Below are 18,687 nucleotides of genomic sequence, written 5' to 3' on the forward strand. Positions count from 1 at the left end.
GTGCATGCATGTCACGATTTCATGTCAGTATAACATTTTCACTGACAACGCTGGGGGACAATGAACATGTGGCATATGTCTTGAGGTTTGACATGTGCTTATACATCATACTCCATGCATTGTTTGGTATGTGAACAAATTATTACAGTGATGGCGCCTTTCCTTGCACATTGATTCTAGACTTTGCACTACTGTAGTTTCTGTGCATAAGGGCATAGATGCGTTGCCATCAGCATCAGATAGTGTTGTACAATTCATTATAACACAGCAGTTCTCATTTCAAACATTACTTGAAGACACCTCAGACAACTTATCATTTGCTATTAAATGTGGCAGATGCGTACATGACAGAGCTGTGTGTAGGTAATCCACTCATAATAATGTGTTGTTTGTAAGTGTTGTTATCCTTATGGCCAGTATCTATGTCAGCCAGGGATGCTTTAGTCAAGCGTATTACAATTTGCAAAGTGAGCTCCCACACATCTTGTCACCCATACAGAACTATTCTTAGTTATGCATACCTATTAGGAATTGACAGTGCAGACTTCCCTTCAAGATGTACAAAATGCATGTGTGATACATCTTTTTGTGTTGCATGCAGTAAATATGGACATCATTGACAACATTGATGGCATGAGTTCAATTTTTGGACTTGTGGCTTATGTGTCATGCCAACCTCTGAAATGGCCAGGATTGCACCTGAATTCAACTCTAGGTTTAACATTGTCCCACTTAACCCCCCCCCATGAGAGTTTATTTTCTATTATAGAATACTGACAATTATTATACTTGTAATACATCTGTTCCTGCAGAACATGTATAATACACTAAGCACACATATTTATACAATGTGACAGATTAATGTTGTTGATAGTTTTAAATTGTTTCTGGTTGTGCCTACTTCTGACACCAGTTATCCATGAGTCTGATGTTATGTCTCCATGACTGGCTGTGAGGTATGCTGACATCCCACTCATATTCAGGAGTGTCATTGGGAATATCTTCACAACATCCACATATCCCCTGTTGTATATACCACCTTTGTTAAATGTCCTTTCCTTTGAGCATATCAGTGATGTTTATATCACAAACATTCATCTCAATTGTCATGCGACCTTGTGTGACAGTGACATATACATAGGTGATATGCTAACACTGAGATGTAAATAGCAGTACGTACTGTGCTTACATATGTGCTTCATGTTATGCTAATGGCTTGTTTTGGAAGTGTACATAACCTGACATATCCTCTATGGCACACATTGCCATATTGTATGTGCATGCTTCCTCTTTCTTCATTCCTATCATTCATGTCAGTGGCCATTTTAAATCAGCCCACTTTCCCTGCCTAGTGGATTTATGTTGCATTGTATTTGCCCTTGCTGATCACCAGAACATGCATTATTTCAATCTGGAAAAAAATTGTTGTAATGTACATTGCATTGAGTACACTTTTCTACAATGTGTTAATACTGAGTTGTTTCAGTTATTTTAACCCCTGATAGTCATTGTGGCTGTCTGCACATCTCACAGAGCAGGGTTGAATGTAGGCAAACTTGTCTGCATGTTTTATCTGCGTTCATGCTGCTGTGCACTGTTTCCTGGTCAGCAACACTGTTGGTGACCATGAAACATTGTTTGTATCCATGTAAGTGCTATGCATGGCATGCATATGCAATTAGAACTGCTGCTCATCATGTAAGCATGTTAATTCTGTGTAGGCTTAGTTTATTGAATCCCTGGGTATATCTCTCATTAGTAATTTGTTAATCAGTAGTGGTGAAACAAGATTTGAGTGTGACTTACGTATGTCTTGGATATATAGAATACTCAGTATATTACATTTTTCATTCTGATGTTAAAAGGTATAACAAGGGTAAATTATTGATCTAAAACTATATCATGAAATTGAACTCATCTAGTGCCTTCTAAAGTTTGGGAATCTGAAGATGGACTAGAGAATATATAATATGCTACATTCATGAGAAAATAACATGAATTTTGTATCTTGGAGTTGAGGTATACATTTGAAAGGTTAACTGAATGCAAAAAAGACAATGCAGCTTTAGATGCAATTTACAAGCATGATGAACAATGTGCTTTTGTCATAAAACCTTAAACCATGAATGGTCAGATCACAAATGCTTGCACCCAAACCACAAAACTGATCTGTAATATTGCACCTATGCTAAAGTGTCAGCTTGACATGTGTTTCTTTTTTTTCTTTTGTTAGATAACACTCTCTCACACCCCAAACATTTATATGCACCAGCTCTACTGTCACGTGACATTGAATAAAGCAGAAAGTCCACAAAACAGCACAGTCATTAACAATCACTTTTTTCAGTCTTACAGGAGTGAGGAAGCAATTTCTGTGATCTGCCATGTTGAGGACAAGTGCAGAAGTTGAGTAATAGTGGCTGTAATATTGACCCTTGTAGTAGGCTATTCTAAGGTCACATAATATATGCCTTCATAAAGAGAAAGTGGTCATCAGAAAGTCAACTTTCTGAAGGGTCTATGAAAAGCAACAAATACTTCCACCATTCTGACCACAGACAGCAAGGAATGCTATGTCCGTAACAGGACGTGGTATGAATTCCTGTTAGATGTCATTGAATTTGTTGTGATGACATAAAGAGGCAAATAATTTGAATGTATATTTAACTAGAAGGGAAAAAAAAACAATTGGCCTGCAGTTTGAAAGGGAGATGTCAGTATTTATCCAATGAAAGGGTTGTATAATTGCATGCCTCCAGATGATGACAGCATTTCCTTAAGCAATGTTTCTGTTATATAAGATGGCAAAAGGTAGGATAACTTAGCTGCTCCTAGTTGAAGCATTTTAAGTGGCAGTCCATTTACTGCTGAAGCATGATATGGTTTAAGTTTTTGCAGGTGTTTAGCATGGGAACACCGATGCCACTGTTTCCATTAAAGAATGAAAGCCTCTTAAATGCTTAAGAAACAATGGATATCAGTCTTGCTGTATAAAATATGTAATTATCTTTTTTTTTCTGGGTGAAAGATTAGCAGTGTCATGATGAGAATAAAACATGACTACAAGTTGCAGCAATGTAGAGCAATGAATGATAATTTTGAGTCTGTCATTTGTCTATAGGTTCAGCATTCATGAGCAAGTGAAATTATTGCTTTATATTTTGTTTAACAAATTCAAGTCCTGCATGATAATTATTCAAAAAGGCAACAGAAAGCAGGTTTCAGTAATAATGAACCACTGAAACATGGCTTTGTAACTCACAACTCCTGCTCAGCCCAAAAAAGACCAAACTACTGCTTTTTTCCCCAAATCTCTCTCATGAAAAACAAAATTTACAGTCCTCTCTCTTGATAATACAACCACTGAAGTCACTTGATGATGATCTTAGATTTGACCTGCATATACCAAATTGCATAAGAAAAACTCATCAAAAATATGGGATGCTTTACAGAGCCAAAAACTTCCTCACAGATCCAACTAAAGCTATGCTTGGCATTACTTATTTCTTTCCCACACTTCTTTATGGTGCTCCTATCCTCACTAACCTCCAGGCTTCACAAAAATTAAAACTTGAACAATGCTAGAACAAAGTTGCTAAATTTGCAGAACCCACCACTGTATAGTACTAAAAAGCCTAAATTGGTTAGACCTGCCTCACCAACTAACATATACATGGCTTCTTTACACCTATAAAATTACACAGCATCCATCTGTCTGTCCAGCATTAAAACAGGTTCTACACAACTGTGTTCCTAGTCAGTCATTGTTATCCAGCAACCAAAAATAATGCCTCTCAACTCTTCAGATATTCACAGAACTTTCAGAATTGTTGGCTCATATTGTTGGTCTTCCTCATAAAATGTGTGGCTTTCTGGCAAACCACTGAGGATTGAAGTCACTAAATAATGAAATACATTAGAGTTTCAGATTTCATATCCTTCAAAAACACATGATAATGCAAATCCTTGATTCTTTTAACTTTCTAAGTTTATAAAAGCAGTATTTCAAGTATGTGCCTATTTCTGGGCCTTTCTCCCCCCATTATTTTAGGCATTGTCCAGATTTTTTTGTGCTAAGAGGTTAAAAAATATGCCAAAAACTCCTGCCTGTCTACAAACTGCACTCTTACAAGGTTGCTAAGACTTGGAACTCCTTACCTGTATACATCAGGTCAATACCCTCCCTCCCATCTTTCAAAACCATTCTGAAAGACATTCTAGTTAAAATCTGGCAATGTTCTTGCTCAATACTAGGGTAAACTATAACACTAAATGTGTACAAGTACCTTTTCATTCCTTATACCTCATTATTCTCCCCTCTTCACTTATGTCCTTACTTCTATCAAATTCTCTTCCCTGACTTTCTCTCTAAATGTACCATAAGCATGTTTTTCATTCATATTGCATTTTCTGTTTGTATTAGTCTGACTTACCTTTAATTTCTCTACAAACTGTCTAAAATGTCTCTAAATATTAAATGATCGTCATATAACTTGTATCTATTCTAAAACGATGTTTTCATAATATGTCTAATTTGTTATAATTATTTAAACCACAGATGCTTTTGTTTTATTTTTAATGATTGTAAAATTGTTGTTCTTAAATTATTTTGTAATAATTTGGAGCTTTTCTCCCCAGGCTTTCCTGAAAATGGGTTTCTATCCTGTTGGACTTTCTTGGTAATCAATCAATAAATAAATAAACAATGCCACTTGAAGTGTAAAATAAATTGCTTTCAGTGCTTATTTTATATCTTGTATTATATTCTACTTAAACATGTGTTTTTGTGTTTTACAGCAGTCAGTGGTAAGACATTTGTATGATTCAATATTTTATTTATTTATTTAACATTTGTTTACAAGGACAGTCTGACTGGGACAGAGCCCTTTGGGGAAAAAAGCTCCATAGCAATTTATTTATAATTACTGACATATTAGAAAATGCAGATGTACAAAAAACACAGTTACATTGTTTCACATTGAGTAACACAGTTACATTGACTCACATTGACTAAAATGTGACAGAATATATGTTTTGATATTATATACTACAGAGTAATAGCAGGCGATACAACACTGTTAACATTTAATTTACAGACAGTCTTTGCATTGTGCAGTACATAGGGACACTAGTAAGTTTTTAAATGGACATATTCTGAAATGAGATAATATTGATTAAAGAAGTAAGGGCAGAGCTAGGAAGATTTAAGAGAAAATAGGGTTAGGAATAATAGTTGGTAATATAGGTGGAGGTTATAGGAAGGAGAGGAGTTTTGAAAGTAGGATAGCCATATTAGGTAATGTGAGAAGAAGCCTAAAATGGTAGGGGGCTATATTAGAATCACAAAACCTCACTTACGTGAATACGGAAACATCGATACATATATAGCGAACCGCGAAAACACCGACTGTCCTGAAGTGTGAAATTCGAAATGTCGAATCATAGTTGGCCCGTATACATTATAGCTCCCTAACGTAAGTGTGCAATAGTTACAGACCTTAGGGTTAGGGTGCAGGTTAAGGTAAGTGCATACATAGTAATACATGCAACCTTTACTTTAGGGTTAGAAGTAGGGTTATGTTAAGTGTATGTATAGTAATATAGTTGTGTAGCTGAATGTATATGTAAATTATACTTTTCCCATAGTTGGGTGTTGTTTGCTTATAGTTAGATACATTTGTGTGTAGTGAATGAGTGAATGTTTGATTAGGATGTGGGATATATGGGTGAAGTGTAGATATGGGGAAGTGTGGATTATTTATTTTGTTTGGGTAGGTAGTATGTAGTGGGTGGTGGGGTTGGCCAACTATGATGAATCGGCATTTCGAATTTTGCACTTCAGGACGTTTGGAGTTTTTGCAGTTCGCTATATATGTGTCAACGTTTTCGTATTCACGTAAGTGAGGTTTCACGATTTTAATATAGACCCAAATGGTAGTAAAGAACGGGAAGGGGTAAAGTGTAAAGAAGGAAATAAGTTAGTAAGTTTAGATGCAATAGTTAGAAGTAAAATTGATTACTGAGTAGTGAGTTTAGCAATTGCTAATGGAGAAGATTTAGTCAGGGGCAGTGCATGGGTACTAGTATATATTAATAAATGCCATTGTATCTTTTAGCCAGGGCTTTGTTTATTAGATTGGAACTAAAAAGAATAGTCAAAATGATCTTAAGGCTAAAAAATGGCAAACCAAAATAGAATTTGTCCAGTGTTGTAAAAAATATCCTATGGCTTATAACACAAAAATAAGCATATTCTATATTGTAAAAGAAAATACATAATCCATTCTTTTTCTGCATGATTGTGCTGGGAGTTGTTATAATGGTTAATTATAAATACAAGGTACAGCGTTTGATTTGAACCTTTCAAGCAGAATGTATCTAGGCTTAAAATTGCCCACAGAAGCAGCTAGTGTAGTAGTTACCTATGAATCAATGTGGGAAAAATTTAAGTGAACAGCAAAATATTGCTTAATTCTTCTTCAGCAAATGTGGCAAGTGGGTTGGGAGCATAAAACTACTCAAGATTCCTAGCAGATTTTTAAGCATCCATCAGAATACAGATCAAATTCCTTAAATATATCAAAAATATTTAAAAAACATCCTCTTTTTCAAAGTGCAGAGAAAATAGAGAGGTGAAAAATTCAAAAATAAAGGAACTCTGGTGATTAATGGTGCTGGTTGACTAAATAATGCCGATGAACTAACAAAGCCAGCTACAAAATGTTACACAGAATTTAAATGCAGTAAGCAGTACAGTATGTGAAGCAGAAATTAAACTCACTGTAGAAAGAAAAGAAAATGTAGAATACTAAGGAATATTAGCAAGAATTAAGGTATCTAAAGTGGGAAAAAACGTTACACTGGAATGCTATTGCAGATGCAGAATGTTAAGAAAGTCTGGAACTGCTGAAAGAATGAAAGAACTAGAAATATATATTTTAGGATCAATAGAAACAGGTTGTAGATATCTTTAAATTTACAGAATCATCAGAGAGATACCTTAGTCGAATCACCAGACAATAAACATGCAAACTCTATTGCTTTCATGAATATAGCATACATTTTGAGGAATAGGGGTGGTGAAAGACCGGGGCTCTATCCAGAACTTTATGTACAGCAGCAAGAATTAAATGAAAAGAGAGATTAGCTATGTGTGCTACACATGAAGTCATCGCTGGTGTACACTGCTTCCCTGGTAAATCTGATGAAACAAAGGGCTTTCTCAAGATATGCGATAGATACTAGAGTCTCTGTAGTGAGGAATTTGAAACAATTATGACATCTGAGTAAGAGGCTCAAGGTTGTCTGGGAAGAATATGAATAAAAGGAGAGTCATTGTCAAGGGGATGGCTCAAAGGATTTAGATACTGATTGCTTTAGCAGCAAAAATTATCTTGCTCTGAAACCGCATATATGCTTGTATGAGAATCATCTAGTTTCAGTTCAGATTGAGTTGTTCAGGGAAGTCTGTGGACAGTGTAGGCAAGTAATTCCCAAATAATACAAAATCCTAAATGTAGTAGAATGTAATGGAGAGAAGGGAAGTGCTACAGATGGCAAGAAACTGGTTATAAAGGGGGGAGAGTCCATGTGTAAATGTTGTGACATGGAATGTAGAAGGAATCTTCAATCTTATGGAAATTAAATGATTTGTGAAAAAAAATGTAAAAATGTATAGGGAAGAATGGGCATATTCTTGCTGTAGGAGACAAAAGTGAAGGTAAAGAAAATTTCAGAACTTATGCAGAGACGGCATACAGTGGTACAGGCTAATCATGTACAGGAGGAGGGAAGAGGAGGCTGCATCACGACCTACCAGGAGATTGCAGTAAAGGAAAAGGGCAATGAGAAGCAGTAAGGACTGGGGATGGATAATATGTAAAGAAAGAATCTGAAGGCTGTGGAGAACATGCGCTACACATGACCCAAATGACTGTGGGGATTTTTTTACCTAAGCTTTTTCAGGTTGTTACCGGAACTGGAGTAGTACTGAAAACAGAACTGATAGACAGGGATTTTTTTTTGGAATAAGTTATAATTAAAGTGAGATCATATGCATTCACCAGAAGCAGATCATACCCACATGCAATAAAGATACAATTACCCATGGTAGTGGTGCTGTGGTAGCATTGTCACCTCACAGCAAGACGTTGTCCTGTTCGATTCTCATCTAGAGCATCTTCTGTGTGGAGGCATGCGTGAATGGGCATGCCTTCGTTGAAGGTTGTGCATCAGGGCTGGTAACTCGGCATGTAAAAATCCACTACCAAACATTAGCGGACCGGAGTTCCGCTGTGGCGACCTCCTGGCTGGGATAAGCCAAAAGACACAACAACATATAGGATTGTATAATTAACAAGAATATAATATACTTATCAGTAAAAGAAGTAATGGGTGAAGTTACATTATTATCATGATTGGAGCCATCATAGTAACAAGAAAAATAACCTAATCTTATTGAACACTGATATGTGGAAATGTATAAGTGTTTAAACTTAATTTTCCAAGTTCCATAGGCAGTGTGAGAACAGTTTTGTTTGCATTTCAGTGTATTTCATTAATAATTTCAGAAATCAGAATATTCTATTCCACATGTAGACTAGTGGGATACAATCATTAAGTTACTTTTCAGTGGCACCTCATTACATTTATTATCAAATCAGAAGATGCATGGTTAAGAAACTGATAGCATAAACTAAGATAAGATATTGTTGAAGTGGCAATTATTATAGATGAAATAGTAGGCAGAGATTAAGATCAAACTGGAAATGAGTTGGAGTACAGCATTATAAATATCAGGAAAGGATAAAAATGGAAATTGTAAAACTGGAATGCGGGACAAACTAGCGAAATAATTGACTTTGATAATAATACAATTTATCTCTGTGAGATATTATCATTATTATTATTATTATTATTATTATTATTATTATTATTATTATTATTATTATTATTATTATTATTATTATCATTATTATTACTATTATTATTATCATTATTATTATTATTATTGTTATTATTATTATCATTATTATTATTATCATTATCATTATCATTATCATTATCATTATCATTATCATTATCATTATTATTTTTATATTCTGCTGTGGCAGCCTCTAATGGGAACAGCCGAAAGAGAAGAAGAATCTCTGTGAGATCAGAAAGCTTAAAGGTAAAATAAAACAGCTGAGATTTAATTATTTTTGCAGATCAATAAAGAAGGAAGAAATCCATGAATGAGGGCTATCAGGTCAGCTATATGTGGTACCGTGGCTATGTATGGAGATGCTGGGAGTGGGTGTAGGAACATGGTAATTGAAGAAATGGATGCGGAGATTAAAGATAAAGAAAGAACCATTGTAAAGAATGGTAGTTAATAATAATATAAAAAGAAAGGAAAAAAGGTGAAAAATGGTGATACTATTAAAGTCACCTGCAGGGAAATCAGGGCAGGTAAGGAGATATGACTGGAAGACAGTTGGAAGATTCAAGAAAAAAGTCTAACAAAGGTTTATAGATGGAAAAGGGGGAAGGTAGTTAATAAAATGGAAAGACCAAAGGTTGCTATAGCTGATAGAATCAATCAGTTGAAAAAAAAGTAAAGATGTGTGCTTGGAAGGATTTATGCTAAGGAAAGCAGACTTGAGATGTTTGACTAGCATTTTTGGTTGTAATAGGGATGTAAGGCATTGTTGGATGGTAGATCAATGAATACAAATATTTATGAGTAGGAACAGGAAATTGTGATGAAGGAATTTTATAGGATATTGTACATTGTGTGTGTGTGTGTGTGTGTGTGTGTGTGTGTGTGTGTGTGTGTGTGTGTGTGTGTGTGTGTGTGTTTGTGTGTGTCTGTGTCTGTGTGGTTGTGTCTGTGTCTGTGTGTGTGTGTGTGTGTGTGTGTGTGTGTGTGTGTGTGTGTTGAGTTAAGAGATGATAATGATGATAGGGGAGCACAACCGTGATTTATGTGGAATATGTAAATGTCAGACAGCTGGATAGTATGCTGATAAAATTATAAAAGAATAGGTTTAGAAAACATGGTACTGTGTGGTGATAACATGCATCACAGGACCTTTTGCAAGTAGGTGCAAAATCATGTATAAAGTTACCCTTTCTCAGGTCATAATTAATAGATTCTCTTCCCTGACTTTTGTGCTCAGTAGTCATATGAGACAAGGACATCGATTATTGCATATACTTTGTATTTTGTCAGTTGAAACTTTGGCATTTTATATTAGACAACACTATGAATATTGGGGCATATATACAGCACCAAATCCCACAGTTGGTTTGTAGATGTTAGAGTTGTCTGGTTATAAAACCCCAGCAAATATCTTAAATATGAATTAAATGCATCTAAATGGTTTGGACTGATTTCAGGACTTACACTAAATAAAGAATTATCATTTTTTTTCCTGCTTAATGAAGCAAGTTGGTGTCTGTTCCTAGGGGTGCCAACATCCTGGATCTGGTGCTCAGCAATATGGAAGACCATGGTAGCACTCCCACTGTGAGGTCCTCCCTGGTGAGATCTGACCACAAATCAGTCTTATTCAATGTAATTATCACACCTAACCTCCTTGCCAGCAGAAACTAAACTAAAAAGCTTCTCCAAAGCAAATTATAACCTCTTACAGGATTGTATAAATAGCTTCACTGCACCTCATCCTGCAGATGGAACTGGCAACTATGCCAAGCTCTACACCAATCCTTTATACAAACACCTGTCTAACTGCAATGACTTGGCCATACCTGATATGACTAAAACAAGCTGCTCAAGAAAGAGCAAACCTGCCTGGTGGACAAGTGCCATTAACAGGCTTTACAATAAGAGGACAAAATTGCTGTTTAAGAATAAAAGGGAGTGAGTCCTCCTAAACTGGAAACACTCCCTCCTCAATACTCCCACCTCAGCTTAAACAAGTAAATAAGACTTCTTGTGAAGCCCTCCAAAGCAAACTACCAGTCCAAATTACATTCCTCAACAAAGGGCAACCATAAGGCATTTTACAGTTACATCCATAACCTTAAAGGAAAGGCCCAGATTTGTGCAGAACTAGTAGTTAATGATGCCACATATACTGAGCCTGTGGACATAGCTAACCTGTTGGCTGACTGGTTCTGTGAAAACTTCATTCCCTTGTCCCATCCACATGTACCCCATGGCATCTCTACCACCTGTCCCCTAACTTGTATCTCTGAAGAGCAGGTCATAAATGCCCTCTCTAAGGCCAAAAACACAGCATCTATGGGACCTGATAACATCCCAGGCTGCATACTACATGGTCTCCAACATGAATTAGCAACACCATCAGGTACTCTTTTCAGTCATAGTCTAAGCACTGGCTTCACACCAACTGAATGGAAAACAGCCATCGTTATTCCCTTGCATAAAGGTGGTGTTTCCACTGACCATGGGAACTATAGACCTATTAGCCTGACTAGCCTTATCTGCAAGGCTATGGAGTGAATCATCATGGACCATATAAAGAAAGATATAGGTAATCTCCAAACACTTGACCCTACTCAGTTTGGCTTTGTCAAAGGGAGATCATGCCTGTTAAACTTGGTGAACTTCTTCAAGGCATTCACAAAGGCCCCAGATGAGGGGAAATCTGTACATACAGCCTACCTGGACTTAGCCAAGGCATTTGTCACTATCCCCCTCTCAGACATCATTGACAAACTCAACCAACTAAGCATCAACCCTTATATACTTTACATGGGTTGCTAACTGGCTTACTGATAGAACTTATATAGTCAAAATAGGGGACTCCACCTCCAACAGCAGACCTGTAAACAGTGGTGTTCCACAGGCATCAGTCCTGGGACCTCTACTGTTTGGAATTTATTTCTCCGAAGTACAAGCAAAAACTAAAGGTCTGTGGCTGACAAAGTTTGGTAATGACTGCAAACTGGGAGTGGTCATAGAATCTCCAAATTATGTCAACATCCTACAAGAGGGTCTTACACAAACAAATGATTGGTGTCAAAGTCATGGCCTTAAACTCAATACAAAAAAATGTATTATCATTACTTGCAGTAAAAGTGATGTTCCTGCTAATTACCACATCAATAGCAACACCTTTAAGTATGCACTCAGTGGTGAGAAACCTGGGCACACAGGTTGATAGCAACCTTACCTTTGACAACCATTTCACACAGTGGTAAGAAGGGCATTCTATATTGCTTATTTCATAAGTAATGGCATTGCCTCCAGAAAAAAAGAAGTTATAACCTCTCTGTACTCTTAACTCACCAGGCCAATAATTGAGTACAGTGGTCCTTTTGGTATATACCTTTCTAAGCACCTACAGCAATTGGAGAAACCACAAAGGTTCCTCACAAGGATCATTCAAGTTCTTCATCATCTGTCCTATGGGGATAGTCTGAAATCATTGTCACTTTATTCTGTTTCATACAGACTACACAGAGGTGATCTCTGCCTTGCATATAAGGCAATCTCTGACCCTGTGTTATTGGAAATGCTTCATATCCGAAAGTCAAATGGTACATGTGTTACTCGCTCTAAAGACCTTAACCTGGTATGTGACATTAATAAAACCTGCTGGATGAACAGATTTGTCTCCCAGAGGTTACCACACCTTTGGAACAGACTTTCACTTAATGTCAAACAGAGCACCTCATTGGCTTTCTTCAAATGCAATCTGGACAATTGAATGGGTGACTATAAATTCACCCTGGGGGTTCCATCTGTGTCCCCCTTGGACAGGGGCAATAGGTGTTGATCATGGAAATAAGAGTAAGAACTTGGCTTGGCTTGTAAGTGCCCTAGGGCCATTAGCCTAGTAACGTCCTATGATCCTATGATTCTAAATCATTTACACTTTTTCAGTAAAAAAGCACTTTTGCTATGTGAATATTTGCCTCCATTTTAATCTGCCACAACTAGCTGATTTAAATACAACCCCCTTAATGAAAGAAATGCAAGATTTGTTTAATAGCTGGAAAAATACTTTATCTCCCTTTTTTGGCCAAAATTTAAGCAGTTAATATATTTTGCTTCAGTAAAATAATTTTTCTGCTAGGAAATATTCCTCATTTATATACTATAAATTTCACTAGGAAAATGAGAGAATTAATGCCTTGTTTTGGTTGGAGTAGGGGAGAACCGACACTGTCATCCTAGATATAGCTGGTAGATAGCCCTGATCCTATATTGCCTGATACATTCTAAGCAGTGATCTAACCAGCTACTATTGTGGTATATAATCAAGGGAGGCCTGGTCTTACCATGTCTTCAGACTTATGCTAGGGCAATGGCATTGATGCAAACAATACATGTACAGACTAAACTATAATTGATCTGGCTTTTGGCATTAATAGCAGTTAGACATGCTATGTTACATAATTATCACAGAGACTTCTTAAAACAGACTTTTGGAAATGGGAATGTGTTTGGGATTTAGTACTTTTCCTTATAGAGAACAAAACTATATGCTGAGAATCGATCATTAACAAGGGACTTATATACTGGCAAGATTTTATTTTTTTCAGATGGCTAATGATTTCTTACTATCCTTTCAACAATGTAAGGACATTTCACTGAACCTCCATATATATTTTGGCAGTACCCACAACTGAGGTCTATATATAGAAGAAATAGATGTGATATCTTCATTATAGGGTTACTGCATAAATGAATCAGTAGTTTATGTAATTTTGTGAAGGACTGAAAACCCTAGAGAGGCATCTTTTTCTTCTGTTATGGAGGCTTCTGATATTACATTAAATACACTTAAGACCAAGTGGGATACGATGTTAAACGTGAAACTATCAGATGAACAATGACAATAAACAGCAACATCTTTAAGCAAATTTAAGCAAGTTCCATTGTTGGCATTCATTAAATTTAAATTATTTCATCTTTGTCATTCTATTCCATGTACCATACATAATCTGACAGTGGTATACATAATTATTAATCAAAAGCATTACGGTAATTGGTGCTGTTTGGATGTGTGATTCATGGAGGCCATTTACACTAACACAGAATAACCTCAAATAAATGTATTCAAATGAAGTATTAATGAGATTGTAATGAGAAATTATGTATAACTTCGCACACTAATAATCTCTCTTGTCACCTGTTTGTGATTCAGAGTCATATTTTAGAGAACAATATTATAGAGAACAAAACTATATGGTGAGAATCGATCATTAGCAAGGGACTTATATACTGGCAAGATTTTATTTTTTCAGATGGCTAATGATTTCTTACTATCCTTTCAACAATGTAAGGACATTTCACTGAACCTCCATATATATTTTGGCAATACCCACAACTGAGGTCTATATATAGAAGAAATAAATGTGATATATTCATTATAGGGTTACTGCATAAATGAATCAGTGGTTTATGTAATTTTGTGAAGGACTGAAAGCCCTAGAGAGGCATCTTTTTCTTCTGTTATGGAGGCTTCTGATATTACATTAAATACATTTAAGACCAAGTGGGTTATGATGTTAAAAGTCAAACTATCAGATCAACAATGACAATAAACAGCAACATCTATAAGCAAATTTAAGCAAGTTCTATTGTTGGCATTCACCAAATTTAAATTATTTCATCTTTGTCATTCTATTCCATGTACCATACATAATCTGACAGTGGTATACATAATTATTAATCAAAAGCATTATGGTAATCAGTGCTGTTTGGATGTGTGATTCATGGAGGCCATTTACACTAACACAGAATAACCTCAAGTAAATGTATTCAAATGAAGTATTAATGAGATTGTAATGAGAAATTATGTATAACTTCGCACACTAATAATCTCTCTTGTCACCTCTTTGTGATTCAGTGTCATATTTTGACTTATTTTTACACTGATGATAGACACATTTTAAAACACAGAATTGCGCCTTTTCTATCTATTTTACATAGGGCAGATACTCATTGTTGTTGCTAACATAGCTATTTCCTGGTGTGAGCTGTTTGCCTTGGTCAAGCCAAAACTGCTTGTGCCCAGTGGCAGTTGCTCTCTAAGAAGGTGAAGATATAGATAGAGAATATATCGTCATAATTTTTGTCCAGAGTGAAAATGGTTATTGTAAAGGTCTTAGTGAGCATGTATGACTCACACACAGTTACTGGGGGAAGAGATGCACGGCCTTTCTATCCCTGCAGATACTAATGTATGTATAACCCTTACTATACTTGCCATGGGAACCTTCCACAGACAGACTGGGGACACATTGGACCTTTCTCAGGATTCTGTCTTTATGATTCTTTAGTGTAGGTAAGCAGTTCTTGAATGTACTTTTCTCATTTTTGGATCTGTACCTCTATCTACTAGTATCACCATAGGACCTTGCTCAGAAAATTCATGCATTTGACGGGGTGGAACATTTACCTGAGGTGTTTGGTGCAATAGCTTACACTAATGTTGCCATTATGATCCCATCAGGTTGACAGGGGGTGCAGTGCTGCAATAGAAAAGGTTACAGTTCCATCAGTTTCCAGGTTGTGTATGATGCATGGTGGTGCTTCACCAATGTGTTTACCCAGCAAACTGGTAGTGCACAAGATTCCCATTTCTAGAACACCAGCTCATTCTACCATCTCTTCATTTATGATAGGAAGACCAATGGTCATTTTTTTTTTTGGTAAGTGTAAATTGTAATTTTTAGTCATCTAATTAGTTTTTCTTAGTAAACTTTATTGGTTAATACCAAAACCTTTTCCTTTAATTTGTGCCCCATTTTCTCTTTTTTGTTCTACTTCTTAGGTGATGCAGTATATCCACTGGAGCTGTGGCCCATGACACCTGTGAGGAATCTGATGAGATCTGCAGAAGATGATTTTTAATATAGCCCTGTCTCAGACTCTTATTGCCATAGAGAGATTGGAATGTTAAAAGCTCATTTTAGATGCCCAAATAAGTCTCTGAGTGCTCTTCAGTACTACTGCAAGCAGGATGTCTGCTGCATGTAGCATTCAGCACAACTTGGCCATGCACTCATTTGGTGAGGAAGTGACTTATTCTGCCACTACAGCTCCCATTCCAGGTCTTACTATGATTAATGATGGCCAGCCATCAACAGTAGTAATGGACCTCATACAGCAGATTTGTGCACAGCATACAGCTACACAGGTAAAGAGGCAGCATATAGTCCTAAACTATGGACCATGACATTCAGGTTAGTGTTTTCTTTGGCATAAAAATCACATAAAGTATAACTGATGCATATAGTGCTATGTGTTGCTTATGCTGTGTGTCACTGTGTGTTGCATGGCCTACAGTCTTATCTTTAAATAATTTTTCTTTCAGAACAAGTACTCATAACAAGTACTCATATTGCTGTTTATAAAAGTTATGTCTGACTGCTTACTGTGGCATCATTTAAGGAATATCTCCATTGTTACTGTTTTGCAGAGGAAATTTTGCTTAAGGACTGCACTTAAGTATGCACGTATTGAATCTGCTGAAAGGGTAATTTATTAAAAAGTGTTATTCCAAAACTAATTGCTTGGATTTCATAAAATTGTATGTATTAAAATCTCCAAACTTACATTTAACATGAGTTCATACCATGCACTGAAATGTTAAATGTTATCATGTGTTTTTTTCATTAAGCAATGTTTCCCCAGATTTACCTATTACATATTAGAAATAACATTATTCTCTATTAAAGTACTGCACATCAGATTAATTCATTATATCAATCACAATAACTTGTGCCCTCAGAAATAGCATCATCATTTGTGCAGTGCCCTGGGCAGCAGTGATATTACTGTGCTAACTATTAACAGTGATATATATTGATAGGTGGATATCATGTAATATTTTCTTTGAGATGTATGTTACCCTCTGAATTTATTTTATGTTCTGCATAATTGTCAGTATTAGTATTCCTCTATTAAAGCTCTTGATAATGGTGTTAAATATTGCAACTTGTGTGTTATGCCATCCAAATTTGTATCTTGATTATTTTCTGTTATTGTAAGCATTACCATTATTGAAATGAAATATATGCACCTGCAAGTCCTCTTAATATGGGGTTACATTGTGCACATATTATCTGCAGTTGTTTTTTTATTTATTTATTTTAACAAAGTGATGTTAAACATTGACATTAGAGTATTGAAAGCAATGGTAGCGAAATTATATGCTTCATATTTTATGGTTGGGCACAGTCAAATGTGTCTTACATAATATCTCCTAAGAGTAGGTGAAGGTGCATATTATCTCAAGGAGGGGCTGTCATGTGAGCTGTATGGTGACATGACATACTGAATAGAGGTGAATCTACAGACACTGATGTCACAGTATTGTGGAATCAAGACCTCAAATGAGAGGCTCTGCTATGTGTAGATGAAGGCCAATGGGTCCTGGATGAATTCTTGTGTTTTGTCCCCCCCCCCCTACTATTTCTGGAACCTTCTTGAGAAGCATGTGTAGTGTAATGTGAAATCCTCCCATTTGTCCAGACACTACCCTGACCTCTTCCCCTTCCAATGTTGATGTGGGTAATAGCCAGTATCCACAATGCCTCTGATTATGTTTGTCCCATCCTCATTTGTTTTGCAGTCATCCCCTCAAATGGAGAAAAGGAATTCCTCATCAGTTTTTAAAATAATACATGTTTGATGCCCTCACCTCAGCAGTGCTATTGGCAATTATATTCTGTCTCGCCTTTGCTCTGGCCCATCCTACCATTGCATTAGCCCCGTTCTTACACTATGTTAATAGGTGGTTCCTTCCTCCAACAGCATTTATATCTATAGTCTTTAGGCTTTAGGTCCTTCTTTCTCAGCTTGTTTGGGTCTAAAAAGTATTCCAAAAGTCCTAAGGACTGCCATGAGAATGTGATTCTCCCCAAGGCTAAAATTACCTTTTCTCTGTCTGGATCCTTGCTGTTACATCATTCATTTACCTATAACATCATACAAAAGTAAAGAAGTTTGATCCAGTCATCAGCCAAGCAATGACTGGTTTCATCACAAATAAATCAAAGATTTGAGTTCAATATCTGTACACATACTGCAAGTCCAACTTCACCCAGTTAAAATGATGTTTTGGTAACTTGTACAGCGTCATCCACAAATTCATAACAGTATTGCAAAGACATATTGCTCTTCCATCTAGAGCTGCTGCTAACAGAGGTGAAACCCTTCCCCCACCATGTGTCTGTATTTACTCTGACACGGATTTTCATTCATAAGTCACAAATGCTGTTCCACAGTAAAGCAGCATGCATCTTGTCAACACAATACATTGATGAAAATGCAGTACATCACACTTCACTCACTTGAAATTATGTACTAATATCATGTATAGCATAATTGAGCTATAAATACAAAATACATTTGCAAAGATTCATCTTTCACATTTTCTCAGTTGTATGTCGCCATACATTTACAGTCCTAATGTCAGAAATTCCCATTTATGGGGTGTGGCCAATATGCCAGACTGCTAGCAGCACTGAACATTAGCTCTGCTTATAATATTTTTATTCTGACAGGAAATTTAATCTAATTTTTGGAAATACTAATCCAAAAGTATATCAGAGGATTTTTGAATATAGGTCCTTTATTATTTTTCAAAAATTAGTACTAAAACATATGTTTTTATTATTTTTTCCTGTCAAGAAGTTTTTCCTCAAGAAATCCAAGTATGAGTAACTCGAAGAACTCTCATCAGGACAGTTTGGTAA

This window comes from Protopterus annectens, chromosome 3.part1 (assembly GCF_019279795.1).
Source record: "Protopterus annectens isolate FY-2018-M chromosome 3.part1, PAN1.0, whole genome shotgun sequence".
Lineage (NCBI taxonomy): Eukaryota > Metazoa > Chordata > Ceratodontiformes > Protopteridae > Protopterus > Protopterus annectens.